The sequence below is a fragment of the Herpailurus yagouaroundi genome, unplaced genomic scaffold (genome assembly GCF_014898765.1).
Source record: "Herpailurus yagouaroundi ecotype Mexico unplaced genomic scaffold, PumYag 100, whole genome shotgun sequence".
Classification (NCBI taxonomy): domain Eukaryota; kingdom Metazoa; phylum Chordata; class Mammalia; order Carnivora; family Felidae; genus Herpailurus; species Herpailurus yagouaroundi.
In genome coordinates this window covers 86,549,836-86,570,599 of record NW_024412391.1, presented here as the reverse complement: position 1 = coordinate 86,570,599, position 20,764 = coordinate 86,549,836, and the positions used below count along the sequence as shown (strand labels likewise).

The following is a 20,764-nucleotide window of genomic DNA, read 5'->3' as shown; positions in this document are numbered from 1 at the left end:
TTCTAAAGAGTTTACAGAAAACTAACTAATTTAATCTCCACAGGAAACCCATCAGGTTGATACTTTCATTTGCATCTTAAAAAGGAGAAACCAAAGGCACGGAAGGGCTAAGCAGCATGCCTAAGATCATGCAGCTACTAAGTGAGGAAGTCCGAATCCCAACTCAGGCCGTCTGGCCTCAGACTCCTCTCCTGACTATTATTCACTACACTGACTCTCATTACCTTTCTTTTTAGAGGGTATTGCTATCATTATTACCATTAAAATATTATTCCATAGCAAGCGTTGGCAAACTACTGCTCACAGGCCAAATTTGGCCCACAGGCAAGGAAAGGTTTTTATAGATGAACATTTGCAATTGATTTGATGAGGAAGAACATTAATTTTGAACTCCAATTAGTGGAACATTATTCCCCTGTGACAGCTAATTTTACGTGTCAACTTGATTAGGCCACAGGGTGCCCAGATATTCAGGCAAACATTATTCTGGATATTTCTGTGAGGGTGTGTTTAGATGCTTTATGTTTATTTTGTTTTTGAATGTTTATTTATTTATTTTGAGAGGGAGGGAGGGGGAGAGAGAGAGAGAGAGAGCGAGCACAAGTAGGGGAGGGGCAGAGAGAGAGAGGGAGAGAGAGAATCCCAAGCAGGTTCCGTGTTGTCAGCACAGAGCCCAACTCAGGGCTCGAACCCATGAACTGTGAGCTCACGACCTGAGTCAAAACCAATAATCGGATGCTTAACCAACTGAGCCACCCAAGTGCCCCTAGATGATTAACATTTAAATCAGTGCCTTTGAATAAAGCCGACTTCCCTTCATAATGTAGGTGGGCCTCTTCCAATCAATTGAAGGCCTGAATAGAACTAAAGGCTGACCTTCCTCTGAGGAAGAGGGAGTTCTCTTGCCTGTTGGTCTTTGGACTCAAGCTGGGCATTATCTCTGCAAATTTTGGATTTGCCAGCCTCCATAGTCACATGAACCATTTCCTTGAAATAAGTCATATATCCATACATATGAACATATAGACCATTGGTTCTGTTTTTCTGGAGAACCCTAATACACCCTCCTACAGGGGGAAAAAAAAGAATTCTATTCTTCTCATCAATAACCTGTATTAAAAATTCTACTCAGTTACTATTATTATATTTTGGATTTCATCAATAAGAAATTTTTGGAAATTTGTTTACTCTTGTTATGTAAGTACATGAAGAGTATCCTCAATTTTCCTCAACCTACAAAGCTTAAAGTATTTACCATTTGGCCCTTTATATATAATGTCTGCCAGTTCCTGCACCATAGCAATGAGCCTGTGGTTGAATCTGAACTAGCTGGTTACTTTGACCAATCATCCACCTTGATTGAGTGTTGGGCGGAATTATCAGTGGAGTCAAATGACAGAAGGTAACCACAGGGAACACCTGTAGGTGTGATGTGATAAATGATGTACTGGGTCTGGGTAGAGCAGCGACAGGTGAAAGATGGGGCTTCAAATGCTCTGGGTCTGGGTTACTCCCAGACTGCTCTTTGAGGACCATTCCTCAGACTTTGGCTTCTTCTCCCCTGGTAAATACAGCAAGGTCTTTGATCATATTGGTTTTATGGGAAAGTGTTTTGCAGGTCTGTACTCTGCAGAGGGGAACTGTACCTCTTATGTCTTCATATAATCTATGAGAAAGGGACACTATTGGTCAGGGTTCTCCAGAAAAACAGAACCAATAGGGTGTGTGTGTGTGTGTGTGTGTGTGTGTGTGTGTGTGTGTGTGTATCTCTAGAGAGAGAGGGACAGAGATACATTTTACAGAGTTGATTCATGCAAATACAGAAGCTGATGAGTCCAAAATCTGCAGGGTGGGCTGGCAAGCTGGAGACCTAGGAAAGAACTGATGTTGAAGTTCAGGTCGGAAGTCTGGCTGCTGTAGAATTCCCTCTTGCTCAGAGGAGGTCAGTCTTTTGTTCTATTCGTGCCTTCAACTGCTTGGATGTGGCCCACCCCACAGTGTGGAAGGCAATCTGCTTCACTAAAAGCCTACCGATTTAAAAGCAAATCACATCCAAAAACACTCTCACAGACACATACACAAACTTTGATCACATATCTGGGCACCATGGCCTAGTGAAGTACAGAGGGAACAACTGACCAAGGCAGCAGTAGCTATCTGTAGCAAAATAGAGATCATCCAAATGAATAACTACTACCAATGCAAGCGTCAAGGAGCATGCTTACTGGCTTCCCCTGGCTTTTCCTGCCCTTTTAAACTCTGTTAGAACTTAGGAGCCCTGCTCAAGTTCCGTCACTTCCAGAAGTCCTCACAGACATTCCACTCTTCAGCTGGCTCCTTTCTGGGTCTCTGAGAGCCCTTGCTGTCTGTCCACACAGTTTGATCCTTCATTATGTTCTCTTATATCGCACATGAGTCTTGCCTTCCCGGAACATATATAATCTGTATTGACAATAATGATCCGACATCATCAGGAGGTTGCTGTTATGTTCCCTTTCAGCCACATTGGGCAATTCACATCCCTGTGACTGTCCATCTCACCAATCTGTCAAATCTGCGAAATGCCCATTTTACTGAGATGTTGGTGGATAATAGGAGATAATGTTTGTGAAAGTACTTTGTAAGCCACGAGGCTTGATACAACTAGAAGATTTTTATTACTATGATACTTTGTTTAAGAAGATAGGAGATGGGAGTAAAATGCTTTTAAGTGATTTACATTTTACAAGTTTTATAGTTCTGGCACTAAAAGGTTTAACCCTTAGCTCTTCTGGGAGAACTCAGCTCTCAAGAAGAACTTATTTCTTTGAGGGTGACGAATAGCCAACATTGTCCTGTGCTATCCTGATGTTTTAAGTGCGACGGATACCATGCTTCCTGCCTATTCAAGAACACCCCTGATTTGTTTCATCAAATCTCACTCCTCTACCGGGTCACTACGATCTGCATACAAACATGAGGTTTCAGTTTCCATCTTTAAAAAGCAGACCTATCTTGGGGCACCTGAGCACCTCAGTCGGTTAGGCAACCAACTCCTGATCTCGGCTCAGGTCACGATCTCATGGTTTGTGGGATCAAGCCCTGTGTTAGGCTCTGTGCTGGAGACATGGATCCTGCTTGGGATTCTCTCTCTCTCCCCCTACCCCTTCCCTGCTCATGCACACAAACACTCTCTTTCTCAAAATAAATAGAGAAACTTAAAATATAAAAACCAGACCTATCTGGACCCCACATCCCCTCCAGGAAGTGCACCTGTCTGCTTCCTTTTGGAGCAGGTGCCTGGTAAGAATTGTCTATTCTTGATGGCGCCTCTTCTTCCCATTTTTTTTTAAAATCTACTTTAATCACTCCAATTCATCACCACTTCACAGAAGCTCTTGTCAAGGGCACTGCTTCCCTCCAGGTGTGAGCTCCAATGGTAATTCTCCAGCCCCCCTCTTACTTGATCTGCCCAAACTAGTTGGCACAGTTGATCACTCCCTCTTAGAAGCACTGATTTACTTTGGCTTCTGGGTGCCCCTGCCCTTCCTACCTCACTGACCTCTTCTTAGTCTCCTTGGCCGATTTGTTTTCTTCCACAGGAATTCTTGAGTGTTAGGGTCCTCCAGGGCCCATGGCTTGAACCTATTTTTTAAAATCTGGGCCCACTCTCTGGGTGATCTGATTCAGGGTTATGGCTTTACCCCAGTGGTACACCCAGGAACTCCCAAATTTATCTCCAACACGGACCTCTCTTCAGAACTTGAGATGCACCTACTTTCTCAGACTTTCCTTCAAGACATTCAGCAGTCTCTCAAACATAACCTGCCCAAGACTGACTTTCTAAAAACAAAACATGTCCCCGAACCTGCTCATTGGGTAGTCCTCCCCATGTCAGTACACGGGGAGCTCCAACAGGTCAGGGTCATTGGACACAACTGACTCTTCTCTTTTTCTTCCACACCAAAGCCAGTCCATTAGCAAATCCTGTCAGCTCATCCTTCAAAATATATGTAGTCTGATTACCTCTCACTCTCTCTACCTCATCACCTGGTGCCAGCTATCATCACCCTGGTGAAATCATCATGGTAGTCTCCTAACTGGGCTCCCCATTTCTGCTTTTGAGCCCCCACAGCCTATTCTCTTCATAGGGTCCATGGGGTTTCCTGTGTCATTCAAGGTGATTGCTAAAGTCCTGGCAGTAGCCTATGAGATCCAAGATCCAAGATGATCTGGCCCCTGCATCTTCTATGACCCCATCTGCTGCCACTCTCCCCCTCAATCACCCAATTCCAGTCTTGCTGCCTTTTTGCTCTTTCTGGAATCTGCCCAGCATCATCCTACCTCAGGGCCCTGCACTGGTCCCTCCCCTGGAACTCATTCTTTCCGTATGTTGGCAGGTTCTCTCCCGACAGACCTCTGTTCCAATAGAGATGACTTTCCTGGTTAACTTATGTCAATTAGGAACCCCTTTTGTGGTACTTTCTTTCCCTTTGACCCCATTTATTATTCCCTCATAGCAGCTAACAATGTTTAATATACTATATATTTAAGTGTTCATTTGATTTTTTTTTTTTTAATTTTACTCACCCCTGATTCCTGCTCCAAGAACAGTGCTTGACATGTGTGGATGCTCAATGCATAGTTGTGGAATAAATGAATGCATGACTCAAAGGATCCCAATGGCATCAGAAATCTAACAAGGAACCTGAAAAAAAGTTCCCCAGATGAAGAGGCCTGGGTCAGCTTGCCCCCAGAATCCTCTGTGAATCTCAGAACCCCATGAATCTTTCCAGTCTCGCTCTCCTTCCAAGCAGACATGCCCAGAAGGGAGATGCCTACCAAGGTGACCTGGGCAGGTTCTTTCTCAGACAACTCAACACTTACATGGGTTGCAATAAACATTTTCATCTCTTCCTCTCCCCACTGTCCTTTTTCCCCCTGGAAGTCGATAGATTTCACTAGGAAATAAAAAGGCATTGGCTAAATGCATGCTCTCTGAATTTTGGGCAGGACCAGAAACTTCAAGATGTATTTTAGTGGAGAGTGTTTTTTTGAGCCATTGAAGGCTAGGTTATAATTTTGTTTGGATTCACCAAAACGGGAGCTCCTATTTCCAGGCAGGGGGAGGCAAAGGCTGCTGAAGAAATGTAGGCTGGGCGAGCTAACACGCTCTGAGACACTGCCACCAGGGGACGGCACCGAAAGGGAGTCTGGCCCTCTCCGGCGTGGCCTGGTGCTCTGTCCATGGGCAACCTGTGAGGGGCACACTGTCTCTAAGGGACAGAGACTTTTTCTGTGGGTTCCTCCCCATTGCCTGACCCACTCGCTTCTGCAAATCACCTCAGGTCCTCTCTAAAACCAGAGCCCAAACATTTGTGGATGTTCTTTCTTCAGACTCAAGAACTGGCAATTTCATGGTGACCCTTTCAGGCTGTGTGAAGGGAGAGAGGTGCTAAGAGAAACACCTCTTTTAGTGCTGCTTCCTGGCTCTCAAATAAGTTATAGAAAAAGGGAAAGAATAAACTTTAAAATGTTTTTTTGAACTGTCATTTGATGATGTGTTCTGCAATCTTCAGAAAATAGGTACATGTTACTGCCACATTAGGGAGAAAATAAGTTAAATAAAAATTTCTAGCAGCAAGCCTGAAGGCTATCATATTGTCACTCAATAATCTGTTTCTGAAAATCCCCAAATGCATTTTAGTAGGTCTGCAAGCTTTCAACTTTCTGGATCACATACCATATGCAGTACACCCAAAAGAAACAGAGGCAGTCAAACTGACAGATTCTAATTTAGAAACTGAAGAGTGAATTTTCTACTGTTTTTGAAGGTAAAAAAATGACAGTCTTGCCTCTTCTCCTGAAAACTTATCTATAATTATGCTTTGTGGTGGAAAGAAAACAGCATACTTGCTGTGCACAATACTTGAATCTTAAAAGCTACTTTTGATTAATTAACTCACATTTTTATCAGGAGGTCAAGAAACTCACACCTCCATTTATGCAGTAAATCTTGATTTATAACACAAATCAGGCTGAGCAAAGCTGAACACAGGGAAATCACCACGTATAAACGGAAAGTAAGTTTTACAGTGAGGGCTTCATTAGATTAAAATCTTTGGGGGCGCCTGGGTGGCGCAGTCGGTTAAGCGTCCGACTTCAGCCAGGTCACGATCTCGCGGTCCGTGAGTTCGAGCCCCGCGTCAGGCTCTGGGCTGATGGCTCGGAGCCTGGAGCCTGTTTCCGATTCTGTGTCTCCCTCTCTCTCTGCCCCTCCCCCGTTCATGCTCTGTCTGTCTCTGTCCCAAAAATAAATAAAAAACGTTGAAAAAAAATTTAAAATAAAATAAAATAAAATCTTTGGCCTCTTTGTGGTATGCTCTTTCTTTCCTGTCAAATTTCTGCGTTTATTCATGCCAAGAGAAAAACCCAGACTCTCCACCCTACAGAACTCTTGCCTCTCAAGAATGCTGAAGGATCAGATTTGGTCATGCCCTCAATGTGTACTTAGAATGCAGAACTGGATGCCTTAGCAGGGTCTCCAAAGGCAACACAGTCTTTATGGGAACAGACATGGGAATGGTTAGGTTGAACTAGTCCACACAGGAGAGGGGAGAAAGGGAGCAAAACTCAGATTCACTGAGTGACTATTAACGTCCCACTTCCTGAAAGGTGTTTTGCCTATGTTATTTAATCCTCCTGACACATGAGTGCACTGTGCAATACTTGACAGCTGTAGAACGTCTCAGAACATTTATCCGTGACTTCAAAGTTTACGTACCTAGAAGTTTACAGAAATCATTTATATTTAATGCTCTATTTTGTTAACATCTGTGTGTGGCTTGTAACTCAGCTCTAAGGATACATTCAGTATATTCATTAGGAAGTCTTTGGCTAATACTAAGTAACGAATACTAATTAACAAAATCCTAATTAGTAAATAGTGGCATTGAGGGTAGTATTATCTCAAAAGGGACACTTTGCCTTGGGTAATATTTCATATGTACTTTAACATAGAAAGATCCTATCTGGAAATGCAATTCTAAATAAGGATGTTAACTCCTCCCTTGAAAAGTACCTGAAAACTTCCCTGCAGGCAAATCTTGCACGTGAAATATAAAAATCCTCTGTGTTGCATTTGAAATCTGATAAATATTTATTATCAATGCTGTTTGCTTTTAATCTGTTCAGGATATCATTTCTCCAGCTTCTTAGTAGTTAAACAAAAATGGCATTTACATTACAATATTGCTTGCCAACAATCTCATTTTCTGGTTTAGTCAGCAGCCCTTCATGCTTGATTAGTCTTTAATTATACAAATACCTACATATTAAAAAAAAAGTTTTCTCTTTTCCATACTTTGAGCATGTAATTATTTTCTCTTGCATGCGATAACCTTTAATTTTAGGATTAAGCAACTGATTCTTTTTAGTATGGATGGGCCTTTTCAAGTGTTAAAGCAAATTTGGTTATTGTATTATGAGAAAAATTAACTTTGGGAAATCTCTCGTCAGTGCCTTTGACAGCATCCTGATCGGCTACTACAGAAAGCACTGGAAATCCAAAAGATAAAAGAAGACTTCATTCCTCTTTTTTTTTTTTTTTTTTCCTATTTCTCCCTCTGTGTGTCTCTGGTCTAGGAATGTGATAATTTAAGTACTTGAAACCTGCATATAACAATCTTTCCTATTTACACCAATTAGGGCTGAGAGCAGATGTTTTATATAAAAATATTTTAATACCAAGGCTGTTTATAGTTCTAGTGGGAAAGCCTACAAGATGCAAAGCTTTATAATCAAAGGTTTTTCTATAAGAAATCCACAGAAGGAGTATCTTTTTGAGTTAGCTGGTGTTTCCCTCTACACACCATGCCTAACAGTTGGGGCCAATGAGAAAGCCAAACAGCAATGAAATGGTACCTCTGTTTCTAAAGCCAAATGGGAAATCCTTTATATACTACCTGCCATGCTGTGACTTCTTACTTTATATTAGTTTCCTTGTCTCTCCTCTCAAAGTAAACCCAGAAACAACATCATCCATTTTCTTATGGGAGTCATCTCAAGGAATAAACTCATCTGAGAATTTCATGGCACTCACTTAGCCACATTAAATATGTACCGTGTTCTAGGTTCTGTATGAGGCTTGCGGGACAGAGACAAATAATACTCACAAATGCAATAAACCAAGCACACTGCAGTAAAACTTTATAGCTTGTGTTTAAAGCACTGCCAAGAAGATATTTTAAATTTCCTCTATTGTCCATCCCAAAGTTTAGTTTAGCTGGGGATAAAAGCATCAATCCTCCCATACCCAGTTTTTATGCAGAAGTACATTTTCTTTCATTCTGTTCTCAGGGCTGACCACAGAATCTTAGAACTGGACAGGACTACCAGTCTTTTCTGGTCCAGTGTCTCTACAAGAGAACCAGTAAAGTGGCTACCTCTTCTCTGGGAGGGATGTCTCACTGGCTTACCTGACAGCACACCCTTCTGTGCACACATCTCCTAGGAAGCTCTGTTTTATAGTTTGTACCCATGGTCCTAGTTCTAATGTGGGCACTTCTTCACGTTGGCTGGGCTATCGCAATGAAAAGAACAAAGTCCCTGTGAGTATGAACTTTCCATTCTAGTTGGAAGAAGAAAACACACAAGCCAATTATCAAATACATACAGAACATGTCAGGTAGTGATAAGACCTCCAAAGGATGATGAAGGAACAGAGGTGGAATTTTATATAAGATGGTGAAGGCAGGATTCCTTGATGAGGTAAAATGTAAAGCAAGACCTGAATAAAGTGAGGGAGCAAGCTGGATACCTTAGGGAAAAGTGTCCAGGCAGAAGGAACTATAAGCACGCAAAGTCTTAGTGTAGAAAGTCCAACACTGAAATATAACTGATCTTCTATAACTCAGGCCTTGTTACTCCCAAAACCAAATTCTCCGTGTTCGCCAAAATCTTTTTTTCTTTTAAGTTTATTTATTTATTTCGAGAGAGAATGAGAAAGCACTAGCAGGGGAGGAGCAGAGAGAGAGAGGGAGAGAGAATCCCAAGCAGGCTCTGCGCTGAAAGCGTGGATATGGGGCTGGATCCCATGAACTGTGAGATTATGACTTGAGTGGAAATCATGAGTCATATGCTCAACTGACTGAGCCACTCCTCCAAAGTCTTTTAGAAGTTCCTTTTACTATTTACCTCCATATTTCTACATAATAGCTTAAATTTGCCAATTTTGGGTGTTATCAGTTGACTTCCAATGTGGAAGATGAGGATTGAATGCTCTCGCACCCACTCCCTATTTCCCCTCCTCCTGCCTCCCCTTGTTCTGCCAACAGAGTTTCCGATTTAATCCGAATTTCTTTTTGGGACTGTTTACCTCGGAGCCTCTTGGTATTCCGTGACAACACTTCTTTTCTTGTAGAAGTTTTTGCCCTTACCAAAGTTAGCCATTGCTTTTCTGTTTGCTTAGTTCTTTCTTTCTATTCATAATTCTTCCCAAACTCATTTCAATAATGGGAAAAGCTCTCTGAACACCATTTTCCATAAGGTCAACCATAGCAGGAACTCTCTTGGTTTCTCTTCTGCTCTCTTCACTGCACCCCCTCCCATCCCCTGCCTCGTCTCCAGCAACATCCTTTCTAGAGTCTTCAATATTCCTGCCACAAGGTGAACTGGTTGCTTTCTTAAGCCCACGGTGTAACTGTCAGCCTGGGGGTTCCTTTTTGCCCCTTTTGATGGTAAACCTCTAATTTTCCTCTTCTTTGGTTTACTCTCATTTTGGTGGAACACTTATTCCAGTAAAGTTGATGAAGAATGCATGACAGATCAATTTGAGACAAGTTTTCCAGAGACTCTGTATCTGAATCTTTAGTTTATTCTTGTATTTGATAGATAGCTTGGCAGTATATAAAATGCAAGATGAAAACCATTTCCCTTAGAATTTTGAAGGCTTTGTTCTGTTGTCTTTCAGCTTCAAGTATTGCTATGGGAACCCAATGTATTCTGATTCTTCATTCTTTGTATTTTATCTGTTCTCCCCCTCACTTTTCCCTGGGAAAAATGTTCATAATGATATGTTACAGGTGTTTTGTTTAGTACTCATTCATTAGGTTATTTATTCAGTGAGACTTTCAATGAGGTAACATCCTTAAAGTCTGGGAAATTTTCTGGAATTAATTCTTTAGTAATTTTCTCTCTCTCTCTTTTTTTTTCTTGTTTTGTACTCAGTTAGAAGTTAGATCTCCTGGACGGATCTGGTATTTTCTCCCTGTTTTATTAATTTGTTCTCTCCTTTTTTCTCCTTTTGTTCTACATTCTGAGATATTGTCTTTATTTTCTAAACCTTCTACTGAATTTTTATTTCTGCTATAATTTTTTAAATTATTATCTAAATAGTCCCTGAATTATTTTGAAGGGTTCCTTGTGTATTGTACCTGTTTGTTACGTGTTTTGTGGATGCATGGTCTCAATGGATATTCTGTAAGATATTAATTCAAAAATTTTTATAAAATTCTTCTTCTTCTGTTGCTTCTATTTCCAACAAATGTCTTCCCTCTCCCTGGCTCATTTTAGTTTCTGATTTCAGACAAAGACATTTCTCAAATATTTAGTCATTCTTTGTTGTCTTTTCACATATACAAATAAAGCAGAGACCTGGTGGTGTTGGAGATCCCCAGTATTGATAACTGAGTCTTTTCTCTTCCATTAGTGGTCAGGTTTCTCCAGAGAAGAAACCACCAATTACCTAGGGTGGTTGAGGTGGGGAGTGGTGAGATGTCCACATACTTGAACACCTGTGTATGATGTAAGTGGCCCAATGAGGCCAGGTTGTATCACTCAGGATGTGGGCTTTCCCTTGACACCATGGTCATCAGGAAGGAGCTATCCCCAGCCACATAGACAGTCATACTTATGTCTCCAGGTCTAGAGGGTCTCTCGTTTAGCTTCTCACGCATAAAGCTGCTAGAGGGATAGTTGCCTGTCTGCTTGGATTGAGGAGGAAGCTGAGGGTTTAACCATTCATTATGCTGTCATTAACCAATGTCCGTGTTTTCAGCAACATGCCCCCTCAACCCTGTCTTCCGTGCAGCTGGTGTCTGCAACCCCCAAGGTTTTGGGGTCTCCAGGGTTGCCTAGCTTCTCACTGTGCTCTTCTGGGTTTAGCTCTCTCAGCTTCGTTAACTCCTCCACCTGCTTTTCCAAAATTGGTTTGACATTGCTTGTCCACTGCTGTCTTTTCTCCACTTCTCTTTGCCTTTTTGGATTTATACAATTAAAATAAATTTTCCTTCAGTATCGTTTTAGTGGAATTCCCTCCCCTGGGGCGGGGGGTGTAGAGATAAATGCACATATTCAATCTACCTCACTGAAGAGGAAGCCTTTCATTTTTTTTTTTCTTTTTGAGAATTGGAAAGATCTTTTCTATTTTTAGTTTCCTAGTTCCCTTTCTATTTTTTACAACTCCTCAGATATTAACAACCATCTTCACTTATTCAATCTTTCACTTGAAAAACCTCAGTTTCTTAAGATACGGTGTCTCAACCCATCAACCATATTTGGTACGTATAGTGTCCTGAGCCTTGGCTAACTTATCCCGATCTAAGAAACTGTTTACAATTCTACAGGGATGGAGTTCTTCAACCACCTTGATCACCAGAATCACTGACTTTACCCCTGATTTTTGTAGTTTTGGGTTGGGTGAGAGGAATCTATATTATTAAAGAATCCCCAGGTGACTAAAACTTCTTTCTTTGGGGTGCCTGGGTGGCTCAGTTGTTTGAGAGTCTGACTTTGGCTCAGCTCATGATCTCACGGTTTGTGGGTTTGAACCCCACATCAGGCTTACTGCTGTCAGCACAGAGCCTGCTTTGAATCCTCTGTCCCCCTCTCTGTGTCCCTCCCCAACCCTCTCAAAAATAAACATTAAAAAATAAAAGAAAAACAAACCCCAAACTTCTTTTTTTTTTCTTTTGGAAATATTTAAACACATGTAAAAGAAGACACAATGCTATAATTAATCCCCATGGACCTACCACCCAGTTTCAATAAATACCAACTTATGGTCAATTTTATCTATGCCTAGCCAACAACCTCCACCAATATGATTTTCCTCCTTCCCACATCATCTGAGAAAAAAATGCCAGATATGGAAAATTTGGAAGATATGTATCTTCAAAAGACCCTCCTAAAACTATAACTACATACCACCATCACACCTAAAAATATTAAAAATAATCCCTAAATATCATCAGATACCCTGTCAACAGTCATATTTCCCATTATCTCATAAACATCATTATTTTTCCTTTTTACACTTGTTTGACATGTGATCTACATAAAGTCCACATAATGAAATTCTTTGCTGTGTCTTTTGATCTACATGTCCAGTCTCCCAGACCTTCATCTCAATCTCTCTCCCTTTGTCTCTCTCTCTTTCTCTTACGATATACTTGCTGCAGAAACCTTGCCATGTGATTTTGATGTGTGGCCAATCTGGGAATCATGACGTCCCTGAAGCACCCTCAGGGACCACCTAGAAGGAGAGAGGCTGGAGCAGTCAGTACTCTGGAGCCTTCACTCTTTAAAAAAAAATTTTTTTTAACGCTTATTTATGAGAGAGAGAGAGAGAGAGAGAGAGAGAGAGAGAGAGAGAGAGAGCACACAAATAGGGGAGGGGCAGATAGAGAGGGAGACTTAGAATCCAAAGCAGGCTCCAGGCTCCGAGCTGTCAGCACAGAGCCTGATGCGGGGCTCGAACTCACAAACCGAGAGATCATGACCTGAGCCCAAGTTGGACGCTCAAATGACTGAGCCACCCAGGAGCTCCTGGAGCCCCCACTCTTGTTTAATGACATTGCACTTTTGACTCTTATTCACCTTGATTTTAAAAAATCATTAGTTCTGTGTGTGTGTGTGTGTGTGTGTGTGTGTGTGTGTGTGTGTGTGTGATTTCTTGTCCTCTCCTTACAATATATGTTGAGCATTATCTTTACCCATCATGTATCCTCACTGAACGTCATCTTTTTTGGGAACAGTGGTAAATCTCTGTTCTAAATTATAATTCTGCTGGCATGGTGTCCATCACCTCAGCCAGGATCCAAGAACCATCCCAGTTAGGTTTTTCCAAATCCCACTTTGGAAAAGAAGGTGTCTCCTATGGCCCGCATCCAAGGATCCTCTTGACTCAAATAGGATCACATTCTGAAAAATTATTAGGTAAGTTGCCTAGTAGAAAGAACACAATATGTTTCTAAAAATGACTGATTCCATCTTTTCACCAAATTAAGAAGACGTCTGAATATCTTAGCTTTAATGGCACCTAGTGAGGTGAAAACAGGTAGAGGCAGTTTGGATAAATGTTGAAGGCAGCATAGTGAGCATATCTTGGGGGAAGGGACCTGGATGATTTATTGCCCAAACCAAGACCATTCTGAGAATGAAATGGGCACTATTAGTAATTACACTGGACAACAGACATACACAGAGACCGTCCCACATAAAAGAACACATGAGGTCTCCCAGGTTGGAGCCAGACAGTCTGGGCTTACATCCCAGCTCCACCTCTAACAAGCTGTGGGCTTTTGGTGAGTTACCAGCTTCTCTGAGCCATGGTTTCCTTACTCCTATAAGTGATTGCAGGGCCCAAGTAGGAAAACATACACAAAAACACCTCGCACAGTGCCCGGCATGTGTTAAAGCCTCAACAATTACTTTTACTTTTTTAAACTAGACCCAGGCACCTGGGTGGCTCAGACAGTTAAGCCACCAACTCTTGATTTCAGCTCAGGTCATGATCCTGTGGTTTGTGAGTTCGAGCCCCGTGTTGGGCTCTGTGCTGACAGTGCAGAGCCTGCTTGAGATTCTCTCTCTCCCTCTCTCTGCCCCTCCTCTGCTGGTGCATGCTCTGTCTCAAAACAAATAAATAAAAAATTTAAAATATATTAAAAAATAAACTAGATTATCTTTTTTCTACTGGGAGAGTCCGCCCGGGGGGGGGGGGGGTGGTTGAAGCAGCACAGCATGTCACGCAAGAGTCTCCAGTGTCCAATGGTGGGGGCCTGAGCTACATTCTTGGTGGGAGAGTCCCTTTCATCTTCCTCGGGCCTATCTGCTTTATGATATTTCATGCTTTGGAAAATACGATTTAACTCACAAATCAATCAGATCTATAAAATATTAAGAACGCCTGCTCCTCTCTCTATTATACTCCAAATACCAAGAACCACCATGAGTTGCTGGGACGAGGGGGAGAGAAAAGAAACAGAAGATTAATTAGAAAACGGTGGTCCTTGCTCTGATGTACATCTCCTCCCAAAGGAAAGAGGCTGATTTGAAGTAGCCTAAATGAAGCTCTGCATTTCCCAAAGCCCACCAGAAGATAATGCAAAGGACAATGGTGTTAAAAAAACAATTTCAAAGAAATCATGGCTGAGTTGGAAGAGCACACGACTCTTGATCTCAAGGTTGTGAGTTCGAGCCCCATGTTGGGTGTAGAGATTACTAAAAAAAAAATACACTAAAAAAAAAAAAAGAAAGAAAGAAATCATAACCATAACAAGATCTAAGGTTTTTGTAGTCCTTACTATGTGCCAGGCATTGCTCTAAATATAAAAGTAAATGCATAACATTTCTTTCAGTAGTAATTGTTATCTTCGAGTAATTTTGCAGACAAATTTAAGATCATCAGATAATAGGCACTTACATATTTATGAAATGAATAACTGTGAAATGAGACATCACCACTTACAACAATTACAGACAGTCCTGGGATGTACAGAGGTGTGAGACACAGTGTCTGTTCTTCAGGGGCTTATAATTCAAGTAAGATAACAAACTTGTCTATAGATGGGGTAAGAAAGAAAAAGACTCAGAGGGCATGTGCTAAGTGCCGAATGCGTGAGTCCAAGAGGAGAGCGCTTATGAGGGCTGGACAAGCGTGCAGGGAGTAGGAAGGGCAGGGAAGTATGAAGAGCAGTGGTGAAGAGGGCAGGTGTGCAGGGCCCCAGCAGAGCCGGGGCAGGGGCCTTCAGGCAGTGGGAGACCAGGTGGAGGGCAGGACAGAGCACTCAGACTAAGAAAGCTAAGAAGGGGGCGTTTTGTGTGAGGGGGATGCAACTAAGTATTATTTTAGGCAGGTTAGTTTGGCAGGGTTTGCAGAGAGGACTGGAACAGGGAGAAAAGAGAGGAAGGAAGGCCAGGGCAGTGAGGATGATGCTAGCTCTGGCCTGGGTCACACCAGGTGGGACAACCAACAGAGAGAGACTGCAGGAGCCCTTGATGTGCAGCTCTCCAGCCCACGATTTTTCTGACCGGAGCCCACGGACCTGGCTCCCAACCTGCAACTCTCTGGATGAGGCTTTTCCCTTGATCAATGCTCCAAGAGCCCAAATCAGCGTGAGGCCCTGCTTCCTTCCCACCATGCTCTCTCTCCTGCTTTCACTCTTTCTTTGCAGTGATCTATTCACTTTCGGTGGGACTGCTTTGTGAGCTTTTAATATGTTATTCAGTTTCTCATTTAATAGGATGGTTAAACTACGAATGCTTTGTGAGTTTTCAACCACAGGGCTGGGGGTAGAAGGCTGAGGTTCCTTCCCTGCATTGTGTGTGTGTGTGTGTGTGTGTGTGTGTGTGTGTGTGTGTGTGTGGCGGGGCGGGGGGTGGTGGTGAATGGCATAACTGTTTAGGTCTTTTTGACTGTTGGGGATAGTGTTCAGTGTTTAGGAGCTCATCATCACATTCAGTATGTTGGGACTCTGATAAAGCTGCTTTGTGACCCACCATATGTCTAAGGTTCCCCACCTCTGCCTCCCTGAAGAGCTAGATACTCCAGGGCAAGGTTCTTCAAATTCTTCCGACCTTGTCCCATAGTAAGAAATACACTTGACAACTCAAGCCCACACATACATACATAGAATATATATATATATATATATATATATATATATACAGTAAAACCTTGGATTGTGAGTGTTCTGCAAGACAAGCAAAGATTTCTAACAAATTTTAACTTGATAAATGAGTGAGGTCTTGCAGTATGAGTTAGTGCATGACGCTGAATGTCACATGATCACAACTGAGCCATTGGTTCTTGAAATTTGCTTTGACATACGTGTGCTTTGGACTACAAACATGTTTCCGGAATGAATTATGCTTACAAACCAAGGCTTTACTGTGTATTACCCCCTCCACACACACACACATATACACACACAAATAAACACATGGACAAATCTCTCTCTCTCTCTCTCTATGTATATATATGTATGTATATGTATATGTATATGTATATGTATATGTATATATATAACAATATACATATATCTACACATATACAACTTAAACAGAAGCTTCAAGAAAAAATAAATAGCTTTACTATGTGTGATATACCCTGGTATTTTCTATTCTCTATTATTATTTTCCTTTAAAAAATCTGGTTACAAACAACTAAGCCAATATAGTAACCACTTAAAACGTGGTTGTTACATCCTTCCCCAGTCTGGGCACACTGTCCCACCTAAATCTTCATAAAGAGCCATAGAAAGGTCCAGAAGGCATGGTCTCCTGAGTGCCAAGGCCACCTTATCTTCTGTGACTGCCTATCTCCCTCATTTACAAAAGGTACCAGATTTATTCCCGGTGGGATGAAGAAAGGATGGGGGCCTTTTCACACTGTAGATGAAAGGGTATAAGCATCTGGTCTCAGGATGACTAAATGGGATTTGGACAACCCGTCGTATGTTCACAAAGGAAGAACTTACTGCTCCAGAGTCATCTGATCGCCACTGAATGGAAAGGAGGCTTCCTTTCTCTGTACCTTCCCAGTCACCTCTGTTTTAAGAGGACTCCAACCCCCATAGTCTCACCCCCACCCCCAGCTAGGGATAGAGCAGAACTGATTGGAAGGAGTCCTACATTGCTCCTAAATTCTAACTTCTGAGAATAGCCAACAGAATGTCTGGACTAGGGTGTCCTTTAGGGTGCCTTGTCTGTATTGCTAATAGGGTGATATGTTTTGTGAACACTGAGTGAATCACAGCTCGGAGTCAAGGCTATTTGTTGAAAAGAACCTAGTCTCTGACTTGTTTTCTTAAAAAAAAATAGTATACTCCACCTACTCACCTACTCAACCCCGGCCTAACCCAAGGTAGGGTATAAAGGGATGTTAATTTATTTATTTATTTAAAAAAAATTTTTTTTTTCAACGTTTATTTATTTTTGGGACACAGAGAGACAGAGCATGAACGGGCGAGGGGCAGAGAGAGAGGGAGACACAGAATCGGAAACAGGCTCCAGGCTCTGAGCCATCAGCCCAGAGCCCGACGCGGGGCTCGAACTCACAGACCGTGAGATCGTGACCTGGTTGAAGTCGGACGCTTAACCGGCTGCGCCACCCAGGCGCCCCGGGATGTTAATTTAAAGATCAGAATACCAGGACTGTACCCTCGTGGGGACAATCAGCTCTTACAGCCCGGGCTTCTTCCTCTCTGTTGTGACACTTCACATTATTTCAATCCATGCCCCGGTTGTAGAGCCATGTTGGCAAGGAGATTTTTCTAAAGGTTTTTCCTCATTGCTTAGGGCCAAAGATTTTGTCCTCTGACCTTTTGATTCCCGTTCTGCATCTAATCAATGTCAGGTCACCACAAGTAAAACTAAAATGAGGTTAAGTGGAAACGAAAAACAAAAGCGAAAACCCCAACGAGCAACAAAGCCCCAAGCCTGCCCAGCCAAGTTGTAAACGACTCACCATTTTGAAGTCGTACAATCACTGGGATAAGAGAGTGTTTCTCGTTTACCTCCCCACTCACCGTCCCCACCCCACCCCCCTCCATTTGTTTGGTGCCTGATTTGTTTCTAGTAGCAGCAGGGAGGTCAGAGCAAGCCAAGAAAATGAATGGAATCAGCCTCCTGCCGGGCCGCCTGGAGCGGGCGGGTGTTACGGATCAGCGTAAAGCCAGCTCCCTTTCCCGGGCCGGGCCGATGTAACTCACTGGAGTGGCAAATTACATCAGACCTACAGCTGTAACCCGACATTATGATTAATTTGATCAGTAATTTCTCCTGTTTTTCATTTTAATCGGTGTGACTATTCTACTGTGGCAGGTCTTTCAGATCTAATTAAGATAAATTTCCGAGTAAAAGACTTGGCAGACTTTCCGAGTCAAATCCGGGCATCAAGTGTGAGGACCTGAAGCCCCAGTCAATCACCTTCGGGGAGGGCCGGGCGCTGCACCCGGCAATCAGCCATTCACACTTAAGCAAATTCATAATCTCCGGCACTGCTTAGTCATTCTCTCGGAAACGTCCCAGGCAGAAAAGGCAAGAAAGGAAAACCCCGGACAATGTCATTTCTGCCCCTGTGCTCACACTTTGCCGATCTGTCCAAACTACACGGATGACCCTATAAGTGGACACTTTACAGAATCCCTGAGTGGGTGTTTCTAAAAAAATTTTTTTAAATAAATACGTGCCTGTGTGTATATATAACCAATAAACACAACTATACATACACGCAAGTATGGAGCACACATACATGTAACTATGAAGATTAAATTTTTTTTTTTTTTAACGTTTGTTGTTGACAGAGTGTGAGCGGGGGAGGGTTAGAGAGAGAGGGAGACACAGAATCCGAAGCAGGCTCCAGGCTCTGAGCTGTCAGCACAGAGCCCGACGCGGGGCTCGAACTCACGGACCACGAGATCATGACCTAAGCAGAAGTTGGACTCTTAACTGACTGAGCCACCCAGGCGCCCCATGAAGATTTAAAGTCTACATCACAGCTTTTTTGCAGTGGGCAGCGCAAGCGATGGGCATCTCTCAGGACAACTGGCCTGAGTGCCACAAGATGGGGTTGAGAGAAAGCCCCGCCACAAGAAGCAGGGGTATGAGCTGGGAAGCCGTCCCCCCCCCCCCGACCACCAATAAGATTGTCCCCCTTCCCCCCACCGGCATACACACAGTCTGCATTCAGGGAGGCAATAAGAAGTCCCCTGGCTTGAGGCTGGGTGTGGGGGACTTACTTCTCCAGGGGCTCTGAATGTTGTACATGCAAAACAAGCATTACTGAGGTTGTCTATGATGCATCCAACAATGAACTGGTCTACACAAAGACCCTGGCAAAGAGCTGGATCGTGCTCATTGACAGCACACGGTACCGACGGTGGGATGAGTCCCACTATGCACTGCCCCTGGGCCGCAAGAAGGGGGCCAAGCTGACTCCCTAGGAGGAAGAGATTTTACAAGAAACGATCAAAGAAAATTCAGAAGAAATATGATGATAGGAAAAAGAATGCCCAAATCAGCATCTTATGAAGGTCCAGTCCCAGCAGGGCAAGCTGCTCCCATGCATGGCTTCAAGACCAGGCCAGCATGGCCGAGCAGATGGCTCCGTGCTAGGGGGCAAGGAGCTAGAGTTCTGAGGAAAATCAAAGCCAGAAAGGCAAACGAATCTTCCTCCCTCCTATCTTCAGTCATGGAATAAAGGTGTTCATTGTTCAAAAAAAAAAAAAAGTTACATAATACACATAGAGTCCAACCCTTTAATGCAAACACACATCCATCCACATATTGGACTTGGGTTGACGGGGGTTAAGACCTTATTTTCCCAATTTGTTTTCTTTTAGGTCAATCCATGATGGATTCTAAGCCTGGTGACTGATATGGGTACAAGTTCTGTTGGGTTTCTCCTGTCCTTTGAAGATGAAGATGTGAATGAGATTATTTTTTCCTAAAGCCTTATGATCATAAAGACCTGCCTGTCCAATCTGTTACAGGCAGACATTAGGTGAGTGTTAAGGATTTGCCTGGGTTACTGGGTCTACACACCCACTTACCTACGGGATACATGAAACAACATGCCAAGAATCTTAAAGGGGTGGATGTTCTTGAAGACATTTCTTGCATTTTATATAGAATACATTGCTTCACAATGATGGCACCGATCCCAATTATCACAAAGCAAATTCTCCATTCGAACAGGAATGGCCACTTTGGAAAGCAGATGTGACTGGAGAGAGGATGCTTAACATAAATGTCACTTTTTTTTTTTTTTTTTTATTTATTTATTTTTTTTTTTTTTTAAAATTTTTTTTTTCAACGTTTATTTATTTTTGGGACAGAGAGAGACAGAGCATGAACGGGGGAGGGTCAGAGAGAGAGGGAGACACAGAATCGGAAACAGGCTCCAGGCTCTGTGCCCACAGCTCAGAGCCTGACGTGGGGATCGAACTCACAAGCCATGAGATTATGACCTGAGCTGAAGTCGGACACTTAACTGACTGAGCCACCCAGGTGCCCCAGAGAGAGAGAGAGAATCTTAAGCAGGCTCCACAGTCAGCATGGAGCCCAATGTGGGGCTCAATCCCCCGACCCTGGGATCATGGCTTGAGCCAAAATCAAGAGTTGGATGCTCAAACAACTGAGCCACCCAGGTGCCCCTGTGAATGTCATTTTGTAGCAGCTCTCACACTTCTGATAAAGAGGGTAGAGGACTTCTACAAACCACACTAGGATCTTCCAGCAGGTAAAAAGAATGACATTCTAATTCTGTATGGACTCTACACTTGGAGGATGATTTTGCTACCGTTTTATGTGTATCTCGGCTTTTGCTCCTGAAAAAGCATCTTGAAATGATGATGTAAGAGAAGACTCCCCCCGCCCCCACACACACAACGGAAGCAGACAGTGTCAACTGTGCTTCCATGGCTGTACAACAGACAATGGAAACGAGGAAGGTGTGATCTTCATAGTCACATAGCCAGGCGATGTTGGGCCTAAAACCTGGAAT

The 20,764-nt window shown here is 42.8% G+C and overlaps 1 protein-coding gene and 1 pseudogene across 1 annotated transcript in view; one reads left to right on the top strand and one right to left on the bottom strand.

The window, feature by feature from the left end:
- Window positions 1–20,764, bottom strand: part of POU6F2 (POU class 6 homeobox 2) — a 470,270-nt gene that overhangs the window by 92,718 nt on the left and 356,788 nt on the right. The window lies entirely within an intron of this gene.
- LOC121028954 (40S ribosomal protein S8-like) lies at window positions 18,785–19,459 on the top strand (annotated as a pseudogene).